This window comes from Gadus morhua, chromosome 14 (assembly GCF_902167405.1).
Source record: "Gadus morhua chromosome 14, gadMor3.0, whole genome shotgun sequence".
NCBI lineage: Eukaryota > Metazoa > Chordata > Actinopteri > Gadiformes > Gadidae > Gadus > Gadus morhua.
In genome coordinates this window covers 18,369,573-18,386,442 of record NC_044061.1, presented here as the reverse complement: position 1 = coordinate 18,386,442, position 16,870 = coordinate 18,369,573, and the positions used below count along the sequence as shown (strand labels likewise).

At 43.7% G+C, this 16,870-nt stretch overlaps 1 long non-coding RNA gene across 1 annotated transcript; it reads left to right on the top strand.

Annotated features, from left to right (window-relative positions):
• The first annotated feature begins 4,959 nt into the window (after positions 1-4,959).
• LOC115559268 (uncharacterized) lies at positions 4,960-15,898 on the top strand. Its single transcript, XR_003979470.1, has 3 exons — positions 4,960-5,159; positions 14,330-14,409; positions 14,864-15,898. It is a non-coding gene; the product is annotated as an uncharacterized LOC115559268 (long non-coding RNA).
• Positions 15,899-16,870: the final 972 nt, after the last annotated feature.

The window sequence follows — 16,870 nt, the reverse complement described above, 5'->3', positions numbered from 1 at the left end:
AGCTGTTTGGTTTTTCCACACTGTTGAGACCTGCTTCACTATGATCAGACTCAATATGATCAAATAAATAGATCGTAATTTAATCAATATTGAAAGTCTTAATACCTCCTCATGAATCTTCTTTGTCGCTCTTATTTCCTTGTCACTATACGTATCGCTGCACAAAACTAGTGGAACTGAATCTTCTGTTATTTATCCAGTGTGTCCCCAAGACATTCGGTGTATATGACGGTAACGTAACTGTGTACTTTAGACTGTGGGCAGATCATGAGACATGAACTATTAGAAACTGGATCACATGGTATCATATCTTATTCCTTGTTTAAAGTAATTGTGGAAATCGTTTTTTAAACTCAAATAAGCATATCGTTAAGTTGGAGGATTTCACTATCAATCATTGATTATCTTCTGATTGAGAATGAATGAATGATTGAGACGGGCCAAGCCATTCGCTGTAGGGTCAAATCTCGAGTCTCGCGTTTGGATCCCATTTAGATACTCATACATATCACACTGTCTCACACACACATGCACACACACACACACACACGCACACACGCACACAGACACACACGCAGACACACACACACACACACACACACACACACACACACACAGTGTGCTGTCAGCTTTGGTCATGCGGCCCAGACAGGATAAATCTTTACAGATGCCTTCCTACAGTTACACCTGCCTGGCGAGTTCCTGTGACAGATACTGTCGAACTTTGAGGTCAACGTGTGCGCTTCATGTTGATGCAAGAGGACGCCTACACACACACACACACACACACCCCACACAAACACACACACACACACACACACACACACACACACACACACACACACACACACACACACACACACACACACTGACATACTTACATACAGACAAACACACACACACACACACACACACACGTACACACACACACACACACACACACACACACACACACACACACGTACACAGGAAGTCAAACTCTCAATTAAGTGCACAATAGCTCTGAGCAGTAATGTACTTACACACAAAGCATATCTGTGTCAATACATACAGTGCAGTCGACACACGGATAAAAAATAAGCAGAGGTACACACACACACACACACACACACACACACACACACACACACACACACACACACACACACACACACACCTGCTGCTCCTGCCGCTCCTGCCGCTCCTCAGAGGTTTGTGTGCAAATGGATAGGAGTCTAATTACTGCGCTCACACTGGGACTGTTTTCACAACTCTCCTTAGGTAGTCCGTGTTTGTGTGTGTGCATGCGTATGCGTGTGTGTGTGTGTGACAGGGTTAGTTGCTGTCAGCATAGCAAACTCACACACTGCTTATTAGCAGACCTTCTGCTCCCCTCCCTAGCCAGGTTCCTCTGTGCCACACTTCCATAGTAACAGCACTGTCAGTGACAACGCTACATGCCTCTGAATCAAAGCACACACAAAAGATGCAGGGTCTGTTTATTTATTATTATCTTTGATCCTTCCTTTCTGTACTTTTTCTCTTTCTTTCTCTTTCTTTTGGTTGTTTTTTCCAGTTGTCCTTCTGATTTATTTTACACTACAGAGAGAGAGAGAGAGAGAGAGAGAGAGAGAGAGAGAGAGAGAGAGAGAGAGAGAGAGAGAGAGAGAGAGAGAGAGAGAGAGAGAGAGAGAGAGAGAGAGAGAGAGAGAGAGAGAGAGAGAGAGAGAGAGAGAGAGAGAGAGAGAGAGAGAGAGAGAGAGAGAGAGAGAGAGAGAGAGAGAGAGAGAGAGAGAGAGAGAGAGAGAGAGACGTACTACCAGACAGACAAACTTCCCCATTCAACCACGGCGATGCTGGTTAAAAATAACGACAAGGAACTGCAAGCTAGCGGCTTCTTTTCTCACGCAACTTGATGCACAAGCCTGCATACTACATACACCCACACACCCGCCCCCTAACACACACACACACACACACAAACATTTCAGGCACAGAGAACTCGTGTGTGTGTGTGTGTGTGTGTGTGGTTGCTGAGGTATTCTGAGTCTGTGTTTTGACACAGCCTCATCTGTGATGCAGTTGGCGTTGCACCATAAACGGCCTGTGTGCTGCCGTGACCTCGCCCACCACATCCCCTGCGCCTCTACGATGCGTCTCACCCCTGTGGCTTTCAGACATCTAGGCCTAAGTGGAACACAGAGGAGCAAACATGAGTATTCAGAGTGATCGGGGCTGTTGACAGAGTTGCGTCTGTTGCTCACGAAGACACCTGACTCCTGGGCTAGCTCTTTCGCTGTACCTGTAGCTAGCGCTATAGCGATAGCAGTCTGTTCTTCCGCGGTAAGCACCAAGCACTTATACCAGTGTGTAAGCTCCGAGGGCTCAATTAGCCTTCAAGTAATGGATAGCTAATGCTAAATACATCTTTCATAAATGTTTCAAAAGAGGTTTCATGGTTTGTTTTCTCTTTTTTTCTTTTTTTTCCTTTTTCTGTTTAGCTCTTCTGTTCTAATTTGTCTTACACTTAACCCACATTTTCATTCTCGCATAAATAAATAATTGCAATGGCTGATATAAACATTTGCTCATGTGAAATGTATCATGTTTGACCCTCCAGCTGAAAAGGAAAGCCTTAATAACGCGATGCTAATGATGGCCTAATGATATGCTAATGCCGTGCTAATCCTATAAATCATTGATGACACAGAACTGCACGCGTGATTCTGAGTAACACAATTCCTAATTATGTCACACTCTGGTAACTTGATCACCCATATAATCACAATTTACGGCACAGTTTATTTTCTTCTTCGAGGGATATGCTGCATTTGACACACTGCTGGCGAATTAGCTGTTTTTTGTCACAAGTTTTCTAGTGCCCGTATCTGTATTCTCCAGCGACATCTAATCCGTCTGTGGTCATCTGTTTGTCTGGCTAATGGCCCCTGCGTGTTTAAGCTATGTCACTGTGCAAGTCTGTTCAGATGCTCATTATTTCTTTGACCACATTGCATGCTCTGAACGTTTTTTCAATAAGCAGCAACGTGGCAAGCAGCAAAAAATGAAGAGTGACACCTGTGTATACATAGGGTGTGTGTGTGTGTGTGTGTGTGTGTGTGTGTGTGTGTGTGTGTGTGTGTGTGTGTGTGTGTGTGTGTGTGTGTGTGTGTGTGTGTGTGTGTGTGTGTGTGCCAACTGGAGACTCCACAGACCCTAGGCCCGGTCCAGGGTCAATGTTACGGGCACATCCTGGTCCCCTGGGCCATATCTGCAGCAACACTTTAGAATATCCCTTGGGCAAGGCATCCCTTAGAGGTCAGCAGGATGAGTCGGGCCCCTGGATTAGGCTGCGGCACAAACAGCATAGAGATTTGTCTTTAAGAGAGAGAACGAGAGGCATTGAGTGTTTCATTTCTGCTATGGAATGAGGAGCCCGGATCCATGGCTGTCTGGCTGGACCCGTGAGGCTGCGTGCTGTTGCCGGGCGGTGGGGAGGCGGGGTCTGGGTGAGGCAGGCCAGATAGGCACCCGGGCGGACCCCAGGGCAGGTCGATTGCTCAACCGAGCTGAAAATGTGTTCTCAGATCTCTGTCTGACATGCTATCCTGTGGGGTCCTGTGTGTGTGTGTGTGTGTGTGTGTGTGTGTGTGTGTGTGTGTGTGTGTGTGTGTGTGTGTGTGTGTGTGTGTGTGTGTGTGTGTGTGTGTGTGTGTGTGTGTGTGTGCGCGTGCGTGCGTGCGTGCGTGCGTGCGTGCGGGTTTGCGTGCACCCATGTCTGCTAGTGTGCATTTGTTCATTGTTTGTTGATGTTAGTGTGTGCATGTGCGTTAGTGCAAGTGTATGCATGCTGCTAATGTTAGTGTGATAATAATTTAAGTGTGTGTGTGAGTATGTGGGTGTGTGTCTGTTTTAGATATGCAGGGATAAACAGGGGTAGCTGAGTGACAGTGTTCAGTGTGTGGTGTGTGTGTGTGTGTTATGAAGTGTATGTATCAGTATTCATCTTGCTGTGAAGGTGTCAAGCATGTCTCATGTATGTATGTGCATGCGTGTGTGTGTGCCTGTGTTTATGAGAGAGGGAGAGAGAGAGAGAGAGAGAGAGAGAGAGAGAGAGAGAGAGAGAGAGAGAGAGAGAGAGAGAGAGAGAGAGAGAGAGAGAGAGAGAGAGAGAGAGAGAGAGAGAGGGAGGGAGAGAGAGGCCTCACTGGTCTCTCAGGACCTGTTGTCTTATGGAACACTGTCAGATTGACTGACCTGCGGCTGACAGGCCTGGGACATTGGATTTAGCTGTGTGTGTGTGTGTGTGTGTGTGTGTGTTTGTGTGTGTGTCTGTGTGTGTGTAGGTGTGTGGTCTTGGCCTGAAAGTCATGCATGGGTGTGCGATTGTGTGTGTGAATATGGCTGAATGCATGCATGTATGACTTGGTCTGTACAATTGTGTGTCATCCATCCATCATTTGTGTGTGTGGGATGGGAAGTGAATTTGTTAGATCTGTGTGCGTGGGTTTTTTGTTGTGCATGTTTTTGTGGCAAGATTACTGTATGTGTATCCGCATTCAAGTGTGTGTGTGTGTGTGTGTGTGTGTGTGTGTGTGTGTGTGTGTGTGTGTGTGTGTGTGTGTGTGTGTGTGTGTGTGTGTGTGTGTGTGTGTGTCCTCCCCCGGGGCAGTGGTCTATCTTGACAGTGCGTGTAGAGCTGTTGAATCACTGTCACAGTGCTCTCTGACCTGGACAACTGACGGACGAACGATCGCCAGGAGAGAGAGAGAGAGAGAGAGAGAGAGAGAGAGAGAGAGAGAGAGAGAGAGAGAGAGAGAGAGAGAGAGAGAGAGAGAGAGAGAGAGAGAGAGAGAGAGAGAGAGAGAGAGAGAGAGAGAGAGAGAGAGAGAGAGAGAGAGAGAGAGAGAGAGAGAGAGAGAGAGAGAGAGAGAGAGAGAGAGAGAGAGCGCGCGCAACAGAACAGGCCACACTCGTCACGAAGAAAGTGCTGTGGATGCACTCTGGTGCAAGGAGAAAGCGAAAGAGTGAGACACAGATAGAGGAAGACAGACAGAGAGAGAGACAGAGCAAGGGTGAGCGTGAGCGTCGAAGCAAAACAAACCGAGGCGAGTCAGCCTCCGTCTGATCCAATAACATCGGGGTAATTGGACGGCCTCGTTCTGTGGATTCCCTCTAAGGTAAACAGTGCACCGCTTCCATATCTGGAGGTTTTTTTCCCTGCTTGACAACAAGCAGGAAATGTACTTGTTCATGCAAGAGATGAGGACCTCCAACCCTACAGTAACCCACAGGCAGACAGCTCGTACAGCCAAATCTATTTCGGAATCAATGTCCCAGGAAATTCTCTACAGCATGGTTCATTTTGTTAATGTAACGTGTCATTTCATATTGCCATTTATGCAGCAACTCAATATGGCTTTTTGAAAGACTTGATATGATACGCTGTGATAGGCTGTATATGTTTTTAGATTAAAGCTATTGGTTTCCTAAATGGTGGCCATCAAAAGGCACCACAAACTTTGAAGCACATTAGAATTATGCGTGCATTGCCACACTTTACTCTGTAAAGGTCAACTTATTACAAAATGACATTGAACATCCCATTATCTATACATTTGGCTTATAAAACCTTTGAATTCAGGTTATTTTCCATTATAGTAAATGGCCCTTTTATTATTATTATTATTACATTTATACTAATTTCGAGTAATTTAGCAATGGTTTATGTTCAAAGCGACCTCCAACTATAATTAGTACTACGTAAAAGTCGTTTTCATCATGCCATGTATCAAAATTGGTAGATGCTATTTCTGTACTTCCCCCTCAACAGAGAAACTCTATATCTAAATTCCTTTATTCACATCTTCCCATACCTATGCAAGAGTTTTCTTCGACTTGGTTTCACAAAATGATGGAATTTCCAATTTCCTTTAAATGTTAGGATTCAAATAAAGGGAAGTGTGATGCACTGAAAATCCCAAAGAAAATTCTTAAACATTGGCTTTGGTTCTGCACGGTTCTGCTCTTCCGGTGAAAGTACTTTGTACTTTATTGCCCCTGTGCTTTCCCTAAGCATCCAGGATATTCAGTGTATGCATAAACCATTAATATACTTCTTCGACACACAAGATGCAAAACCAAAGGAGACTGCAGGTGATGCCCCATGTTATCACTGTAGTTCATTGTCTGCTGAAATATTTAAATGTAATGCTTCGTTCCTACTACTTGTGTTGTCGTCTTTCTTTTCTTCATCCTGCGTCCACCACCAGATAGAGGTGTTGCTTTGATGCTGACGCCTGCGGCGGTCTCATTAAGATTTCAGCCAGGGGAACAGTGCAGCCGCGCCATGGCAACAGTGCTAAGTGACTCTCCGCTGAGGCTAAATTGTAGCTCAGGCTAAGGACAACTAATTCAAGTGAACAATCCTCACTTTGCTAATTCATCGGGGAGTGCTTATGTTTTAGGCCCTTTTGTCATACTGATATTGTTGCCTATGTGGCCTAGAATCCTTGTTTTGTCTTATAAGTTGCCTATGCAACTGCACTTAGCTCCATCGTGCTGGCCCATATGAATTACATGTTTTTTGAGATTCAAGTTTATTTGCACCATTCCAGTCAGAGTGACTTTGGGCCAGCTTCAGAGTAACGATTTACTCAACCGCAAAGAGTAAACTCTGATTACATCATTTCCTTTTTTGGCATTTTGTCAGTCAGCTGTGAAGGTAATCAAGTACTTGTCCAAGCATCATGCAGCCCCCTGCTTTGCTCCTCTGGGTCAGGAAGGAGCACTGCAGTGAATTGAGAAAGTCAGGACTCCCTTTACGTGTTTGCCTTCTCAGCTGCTGGTTTTAATCAAGCTATCTTGTGAAAAGTATCCAGATTGCCTGCCTGCACATCATCTAGTCTTTTAAGTGTTGGCGGCTCACGGCACAGGAGAAGAGAGGGAAACAAACTTCTTTACCCTTGGTTTTTCCAACCTTTGTTCAAAATGTGGAGCACAGATGGTCAATAATTATTGTGCTGTATTTGTTGGCAGGGAACCAAGGTTCTCTGAATGATTGGTGTACTTTTTCTCTTGCATGGAGGTGTGTCCAACCCTAATCTAAATGTCTTCTGGACATCATTGTTTCAACCTTTATATTTGGAGTGTGAACGATGTACGTTACAGTTAGAGAATGCATGCGGCAAAAGTAGATCATTATAGAATTCTATAACAAAATATGACAAAGTTGGCCAAAAAATTGCGAAGCAAACATTTCCGTGGTTTTGTTTATTTATGTACTTTCACTTGTTTTCCCCAATCATTCTTAGAAGTGATTAAAGCAAGATATTTCTCTCCCTACTGTTCTGCAAACAGATATGCCAAGCTACATAATCAGTGGTGGGAGCTGCTTGTTCAGTGCCCTACGCGACAGCAGTGCAATCAGCACGCCACTCTTCAACCTTACTTCTTTGTTGGTAAATGAGCGATCAGCACTTGATGGGCCTAACCCTAGAGACATAGATTGCAGTACATGACTATGTGTACGGTGCTGTAGATGTGCATATTTTTCTTTTGCTATGTTAAAATGGCAAATCGAAAGCAAGTCTGTTGGACCACCCTGATTTATGATGATGTTGCTTCTACTACTAACTCTTTCCCCTAACCTTTGCTCTGTGTCCCTCTGGTCCTCTGTGTTGGTGCTGACAGAAGTCGCTGTTCTTAAGTGATTGAGAAAACACAAGTGTATTTTCGACATGTCTCAGTCAGACGGATTGGGAGGTTTCATGCTCGCGCCTCATAAGGGTGTTGGCTTGTCTCTCTGTGTGGGGGTGAGGAAGAAAGGAGGCGACAAGCAGAGGATTCATGTACCTTTCTTTCTGCAAGGTCGTGGAATTTACATTTAGAGAAGTTCTCCGGCGCTGCCTCCAGAGACAGGTAGCCTTTGTGTTTTGTGTTATAGGTAGCAGGGTGATGTATCAGGAGAGGCATATTTTGTATGTTTGTTCTCTTGTGAGTACTTTATAAAGTAGACTTTAGGTCCAAGAGGAGTAACATGGGAAATACCAACATCGATAGGAGTTGGTTCTGGTGATCGGGGAAACATATTTTTTATTATACTTTTTTATTAATCTCAGTCCATGTCTAATAATGACACACATTTCATGTCAATTGTGTGGCAAGGTTTATGTTTATTCTCAGCAAATGTTCATAATTCATATTCATTTCCTGACTAACTTGTCTACATGCAGTAGACAGTGCCACATTCTTCTGAATACATTGATAGCCTCATTTTGTCTTCTTGTTGGAAGTCTCTTACCCCTGGGGATCCAATCTTTGCCTGCTGAGACCTGGGCACAGGGATACAATTAAATGAAGTTCACCTTCTGTGTTCACCAGTTCATCGGTTACAGCAATCTTTTTCAAGTATAAGGCCACATTAAGCTCTGCAGCAACATGTACATTTAAACAATATTTTCTCATAAACACACTCTTTTTGAACAACCTCTGCAACTCAAAACATTCGTTCAATGTTTAACTGGGTTTATTCTCATCTTTATTAGCCTGCATCTTTAGATGCTTTTACAACCTGCCTTTCAACAGACACATTTAAATAATTTCCTTAGTTCGAACAAAGGTAATGACATTTTCACACCTTTTCCTGTATTGTTTTTGGAAGTGTGTGTGTGTGTGTGCATACAAAGCAATGCCAAAGCACATACAATCCGGTTTGCTAATGTTACCTCCTTTTTTACCAACCTCCTCCTGGTCCTCTTCTCCTGTTCAACACATCCCTCTGTCATCCTCCTCCTCTTTCTACTCCTACTCTCCTTCTTATCCGCCACCTCCTCCACTTCTTCATCTTCTCCTCCTCCACCTCCTCTTCCTCCTCCTCTTCTCAGGGTAGGTTAATCCCCCTGAAGAGGACGTCTGTCGTCCACTGACAACCACTTGAACCTGGCTACCAAGGAGCACCAGGTTCACTCCCAAAGATCCCAATGAATGAGGGAACGGTCTGAAGAGGGTGTCCTTGACTATCGCCACTGACGGCTTAATTGTGATCTCAGCGAGGCCCCCTCTGGCGACAGCCTCCGCCACCACCACTCGACAGCTCCGTAGCTCGTGAACGCAGAGAAACACCTCCTTTGCATATTCACTTTAGCCGCAACCCATCGCAGCGCGGGAAAGCAAAGTGTCAACCGAGAATGTCCGCTATGTGGGAGAGAAGAACACAGCAGCGGTGATATAAGTGACACCCCAAATAGTTCCCCGGAGGTATGACCTTATCGTGAATTATTTATGGCTTGTTAAATGCCAGAAACATATTGTGCACAACTTACTGAATATTCTCACTCTATTGGGCAGCATATCTTTCGCTAGTGGATGTTCATCTCTTAGAATCCGAAGGTTATGCTGGTTAACCTAGTTACCTCATTAATGCAGAGGTAAATAAGGTTATACTCTTCACAGAGGCATACAAGTGGTAAGGCGAAAAATTAAAGCTTGTGTAATCCTGGTAGTTTGGTCATTTATTAGGGTTATTAGAATGTTCTACAATGTGCAGCCCGAAATGGCTCAGTTGACAAAAGTTGAACCTTTAACTGTCTCATGATTGGTCCAACAATAGTAATATCATAATTCTGACAAATTATAATAAGGGCTGCTCGTTGTTTTGATTAACTTTGTTCTAAATCATTACTGTTGCACTGATACATCATAGTTTTTACCAAAACTATTATTTGTAGACAAGTTGTCTCCTTGCTCTGCGAGGCATGGCTGTCGAACAGCATGCCGTATGATGAACGCCTCTGGGTCCTGTGAATTATAAAGCACCATGTCTTCTGACACAACATTGCTGGCAGTAAAACCAGCAAAGAGGCTCCACCATTAACGTCCAAGACTACGTAGCGCAGGAGCAGAAGTGACAGCAGGGTGCATTAGCAGTAATCTCTTCATTAAAGACACACACTCGTTCTTCCTGCGTGTCAAGTGTCCCATGGGCCGCCTGTTTCTATTCTCTTATTAACATAATATTGCCTTTAAAAGAAAAAAGAAAAAAAGGGCAAAGAACTAAATGCATTATCTGCATGAATAATTAAAAAAAAGAGTTATAGTCTTGCATACATGTATTTTGGTTTCATATTGAGGTGCAGTCCCCACCACAACCCTGACCCGATGTGGCCTTGTTCAATGTTCATGATCAATTTCTTCACATGTGAAAGGCTTTGAAGAGTGGTTGAATACGTCAAACTGTATTATTGAATTTATTTGAAGTGTTTTTGAAGTGTGTAGGAAAAACAACAATTCTTATTTCCATGGGATTATACACTAATCAAATTATACTTATAAATAAATATAAATATACTTATATAAATGTTATACTACATTTATGCCAAGTCTGCTTAATGCCATTTAGTTCTACACACTGCTACTTTAAAGCCAAAACATCTGAGGTTGTTTAACCTTTTAACTCAAAACACGGGTGTGATCCCGACAAACAAAACGATAAAACATCACATTTTCAAAAACTTTCAATCTATTATCAATTCTTTTCAATTCTATTATTAATGAGACTCGTAATTTTCCATCAGCCTGGCGATTTCTATTAACATTTCCTTTATAAGAGAGATTCAAAGTTGTTTTTTCATTTGAGTTTTTTTCATTTTATATTTTTTACTTTCATTATTTACAATTACAGACAACGGCTGGCATTGCAAACATTGAAAACATCCGAGATATGGCATTGCGATAAAGTGAAACGGTAACTCTCTCGTGAATTAATTGTAGCTGCAGGATTCATGAAATTAATCCACACCCGCAGCATGCAAATATCCCCCATTTTAAATATTGGCTGCAGTGAACAACATAACATCAGCGTGTCTATGTTGTTGCCCTCACAGAGGGTCGACACCCCCTATCCCATTTATAACTACCAAGGCCAGACCCTCACCAGGATCCCTAGGATTAAGACCTCAGTGTCCCCCTCGCAGGGGGCAGGGCCGGCCCCCCCCTGGCCTTGGACAGAGTTATCAACTTTTGGATGCCATGGTGTTAAAAGCAAACCAAGGGCTCAACCCCCACCCACCCCCCGCCCGCCATCGTCGAGTCCCAGTGGCCTGACTCACCTTACCTCACGTATGCCCCCTTGTCAACAGACATCTCGGGGCTCAGATCACACCGCCAGGATTCTAAACACTCACTTTAACGGGCCTTACTGCTCCAGGGGGGGGGGGGGGGGGCTCAGATGCTACTCATGTCTGAATCTGGTTATGCACACAACGCAGTGCACCTACAGTTTGGTGTACGCACATAATTGGTTTTCATAAAGATACACGCTCACACAAAAACAAACACAAACACACATACACACAGACGACCCCTCCCCACAAACAAACTTAAAGTCACAAACTCATACAAATCCTCACACAGAAAGTTAATTATGCGGTGATTAATCGACATAACTGTCACGTGACAGATAGTGATTGATGACAATTTGAGAGCCATGACTGACTCAGGTGCTGCTACATACACACACACACATTAAAACACACACAAACACACACACATTCACACACATGCATGCACCCACATGCACAGAAACACTCACACACATACACACACACGTACTCACAAACACACACACACACACACACACACACACACACACACACACACACACACACACACACACACACTCCTCTGTCCCCTATTAAGCCCATGCTGTTGAGCATTTTAAGTGAGCTGCCACCTCATAACAGAAGGAGTTGGGTGCTTGAGCTGAGAGGACGCTGTATAGAGAGAGAGAGAGAGAGAGAGAGAGAGAGAGAGAGAGAGAGAGAGAGAGAGAGAGAGAGAGAGAGAGAGAGAGAGAGAGAGAGAGAGGAGAGAGAGAGAGAGAGAGAGAGAGAGAGAGAGAGAGAGAGAGAGAGGGGGGGGGGGGGGGGGGGGGGGGGGGGGAGAGAGAGAAAAGAAGAGGAAAGTGATGGACATTGGGCTACTTGCCAGCCCAGTGATAAGTGGGGCACTGCAAAGCTGCGAGTGAGAGGAAACATAATAGCACTCAACATGGTGGAGGTGAGGGACCGAGAAACACAGAGAGACAGAGAAGAAGGAGAGAGAGCGGAGAAGGGGGGTGGAAAACAACAACAGAATTACTCTTTGGTGGACAGCTTGGAGATATTAGCACAAGACTTGTACATGTATATATAGGTAGAAAGATAGAGGAAGAAATACCCTTAGAAGTGTGGTAAGAATAAAAGTTCAACCTGTGTGTTTGTGTGTGTGTGTGTGTGCTCGTGTATGCGTGTGTGTTTGCGTGCATGCGTCCGTGCGTGCGTGTGTGTGTATGTGATAATAAGCACCAGATTGTATGAGATTAAAACGTTTTCCAGTGTGAATGTATCCTAGATATGAGGTTTTGTCTTTACCACTGCCTACAGTTTCACATTTGGCTTCATAAGGAGACCGCACTCCAAAAGAATGCAGTCCCATATGATTTTTTAACACTTTATTTCTTTTTTTTAATAATTAGATGTCTTAAAAGCATCTACAAAAATAAAAATCGTCATCATTAGAATAATTGGACATGAATCTGACATAGAATATTCATGTGATGCACTTGGCAAACGTATACAGTATTAACCTACCTTTTTAGACTGCAAGGATGGTCCACAGTTAGCTAACGGGGAGTTCAGCTAACTCCTTCGCAATAGCTCCATCATGGCGCATGGAGAGCATTTGGGATGATTTGCTGGGGCTTGTTAAGTTGTGCCCTGGTGTTCCATCTCACATGAGAATACTGTAATTACACTGGAAACTGCAGAGATGCTTCCCATCGCTTCTCCTTGGAGACAATATGGTGGGTTCAGAATTTATTGCCATGGGTGGAGTGGGGTAATAACGGCTATTGATCTGGCTAAATGATAGCCTTCTCTCAGGGCTGAAGGGCATGTGCTCAGCAAGTCCAGACGCTATCTGATGGCCCATGAAATCAATGGGCCGGCTGCAATCTCCCAGGTGATTTACCTCTCACATTCATCCCACAAGAGTGAACCCGCCCACCCAGAAAAAAAAAAGAAGAGGAAAATAAAACAGTATAGTTCACAGGAGCATGCACCCAAACCAGAGCGCATATTTGAGTGCAAGGCAATACAAGATCTCATACTCTACTCCCGGATGTCACAGCCCCATCTAGGTTACATGTGGGGTGGTTTGTTCCCTTGGAAACCATTTTCCGCTCTCTGATAGCTGACTTGATGAAAGAAGATTTTATAGCACACAGACAAAGATCTTTGGGTTGCCCAAACAAACAGGTGATTTAAATTGATTGAATGGATACTTGGTCTCTGCTTGTTATTCATTGACATCTAGAGCTAGTGCGTCACAGAGATATATGGGTACATATCTGTGTTGGTTTTCTTTGTTTTCATATAATAGGGTGCAGGCCGTGGTGTGCCAGACCCAGATGTTTGTGCCAGCTCAGTTGGAAACAAACTTCAGCAGCATAAATACAATTGAGATGTGTTATTGCAACTGTTGACAGATTTAATGAGACCAGGAACACATACAAACTGAATACCTAAAATAGCTGGTTTGAACATAGCAACCCAAAGAGAATAGCAGTCCTTCTGACTAGAAGGCTTCCCCTTCATGTAGCCGATCCCAACTGACAATACACCTCTGCAATATGCACTCAGTTTACATAGGATACCATTTCAATCCTATAATCTACATTTACAGATTATTATCTGGTTATAAAGAAATCCTTGAGCCAAAGAGTGGCCTGTTTGACACATCCATTGATACTAAGTAATGGACCTGTACCCGTTCATTATGACATAAAGTAATGGCAATGGTTGGTGATTAAAGACATGATTTCTAAGTGACCATTTTACAACCAAGCACTGTACCTGACGTGGATCCGGTAGAATAAATGCCGGTTACGGTGGTTCCACATTATTCCATATTGTTCAACCACTACAAATCTCTGTCTGTTTTTTTCCAAATATTCAGTCTCCTCCCGGCAGATAATAACTAAATAAAAACACAGAATGAAGTGGCCATCCGAGAACAAGTCACTCAATCTCTAACCAACACACCTGGGGCGAGGGTCTGCACATCAGAAAGGCACGCTGAATTTGTTGCAGTTGCAGAACAGGATCCTTACACCGGCAATCTTTCAGGTCATCAAGTGCCTGCAGTCATGGGGACGCTGAGTTGATCCTGTTGGAACTGTTCCAGCTCTGACAGGACAGCTGCTTGGGTGGATCACTTCATGAGGACTAACATTTTGTACCAACCAAATGGCCTCGGGACGTATTGCTCCTGAGCCTATTTTCTTCCACCTTCTTTACATGTGGTCTAACAGCACCGCCCCGATGACAGAGCCCAGGTGCTGCACCCTAGCCCGCACTACAGCGTGTTTGGATGGGGATGAGGTGTTGGATGGTAGGTTTCCTTTTGTTTTGAAGCCAACTGAGATTTCAACCTGGAATGTGTGTTTGTACAAAGTGCCCGATCTCCATACACTAAGCTTATTTTATACTCAAGCATCTTAAAGTACCATATTAAGCGCTATATGAATTGTATTTATTATTTATTTATTATAATACTGTTGATTGTTTCCTGAAATAATCCATATTTTATATGGCTGATTGTAATGAATATCAAAGTAAAACACTGATTGTATGAGGACAGACAACCTTGTGTGAGTTTTATGAGGAAAGATGGCTGGTGTGCTGGTTAAAACCATACCTTGTTGTAACTCTATGTCAATTTATGTTGATGGACCACACTGAAACCAACTGCAAATGTAACCGTTGGAAACAAATGGACTTTTCGAATATAGGGTGGTCTCCAGGGTTCATCGCAACAACTTCGTTTCCTGCTCTTTTCTCCCAAGGTCCACTGGAGAGGAGCACCCACTGCATGACGGCTCAATTATCCCTCAACCATGCTTACCATCTCCCCTATCATTCTCGGGATAAGCCGAGCTAGGGGCTCGGTAGCTTGGTAGCTCGATAGAGATCTGATGGGAGTCGTGGCTTTCATAGTGATGTGATGCACAGCCAGAGATGTTTGCCCTTGGACCTCCGCAAGCATTCCCTCAGGAAAAAACAAAGCTCTTATTCTTCTCCTGGCAATCGAGAGAATTCTACCTTTGCCCTAGTCATGGATTTGAGGAAAAGTACCCTGCCTTCTCTACACAATAAGCACAAACTTTCCCATTGCACTCATGTCTCCTCATCTTCCATTTATGTGGAACCCTTTTATGTATGTGAAACTCACAAACCCACAAAGACCTTACTTGAAAACAGAGGGGTTTTGGGCAGAATTGGGAGTCATTTAACAATCCAATCGCTTGCTAGCATTCAGCTAACTAAAACACATTAAGATGTAGATCCCAGAACATGATGTTGAGGGCTCGGTTAAATGCAGCGCTAGCCTTGTTGTATTGAGCCAGCACAGGCCCTTAGCCATTGCCTACCGACCTTTCTGGTAGATGCTTGGCACATTTTCCTTCTTAATCAAGATTGATCAAACCAAGCTGCTAAGCGCGGAGCTGCGGTGACATTTAGTATGGAAGGAACGTGTTAATCTGTCAGGACAGAACTGCAAGATGATTTGCTTATCTTCATCACAGAGAACATTTGTTCATGCAAACCGGGGGCTTCTGAACAGGCTTAGTAGACAGCTGGCTTGGAAAATGGAGCTGTTGGGCTGGCGAACTGTTTTGCTTCAAGAAATTAACACTCGGCTGCCGGCACGCTGTTGCATTTTACTGTTTGAGTCATCAAAGGGCGGTTCCCTCTACACATTGTCGTGAAATAAATCGTTTTTTTGGATACCATTTTCAGTCGATTTATTTATTAGAATTTATATTCTCCTATTAGGCCCTTAACTACCACTAATAATAAAACCCAATGCTTTAAATCTACTAACCTTATGTTCTGGATCCTATAGTGTAAACTATAGTATATATATAGCGTATACTATGTCCAGTCTTTTCGATAATGTGCTTGCCCACTCCAATATTGATTGTATGGACTGGAATGTCCTTCATCCTTGCTTGTAAGTCATATTGGATTTAAAGCATCTGCTAAATGACTGCATATAATGCATATTTTAATGTGACGATCGCTGGCTTCTGTATATCCCATGGACATACATTACACTCCAGGAGCCATTAGGATGTGTTCAGGGATGTACATGTGTACATCACAAACCCATATCCCCGATTCCCCATTCATTATCTATAGATAGTATGTTCTCAAGCGCCACTGTGTAGACAAGCTGCTTCCAACTGTGATTGTCATTACTGCTCTTGTTGCGTTATCATTTACATGGGAAGAGGCACAATTATAGTCTGGCCCACCTCCTACCCCTGCTCCTCTCTCACACTCCAGCTGAAGAACAGGAAGGGGTCACTCTGTTGACCTGCGATGGAGAGCCGCCACTTGGACTGTAATCACCAAAAATAACACCAGCTCTCTGAAGAGCCTCGCGGCGGCAGGGTTGGCTCGCACTCACTCACAATGGGAGCCACCGTTGACATCACAAGCCAAACCAGGTGGCAGATCAGTTTCAAACTCATTAATATCAAATGAAACACCGAACCACATTATAACTGAACCGTTTTAATTTAACTGTAAAATGCTCCATGACGTTGAGATTTGTATTTACTCCGACAATTGAAGATACATTCATAGTGTCTCGGAATCTATGATTTGCTTTTATGTTCCACTATCTTTACCTCTTCACACACACAAAAATTACAAATGGATGGACTTTATCGGCTTTATCACTTCCAGTCATAAAAGCAGAAACAACGGCATCTGTATTATAATTTGTGCCATGTCTGCATTTGTTTCTTTTGATAAGAGGCCTTTCATCTTGTTTGTATTGATCA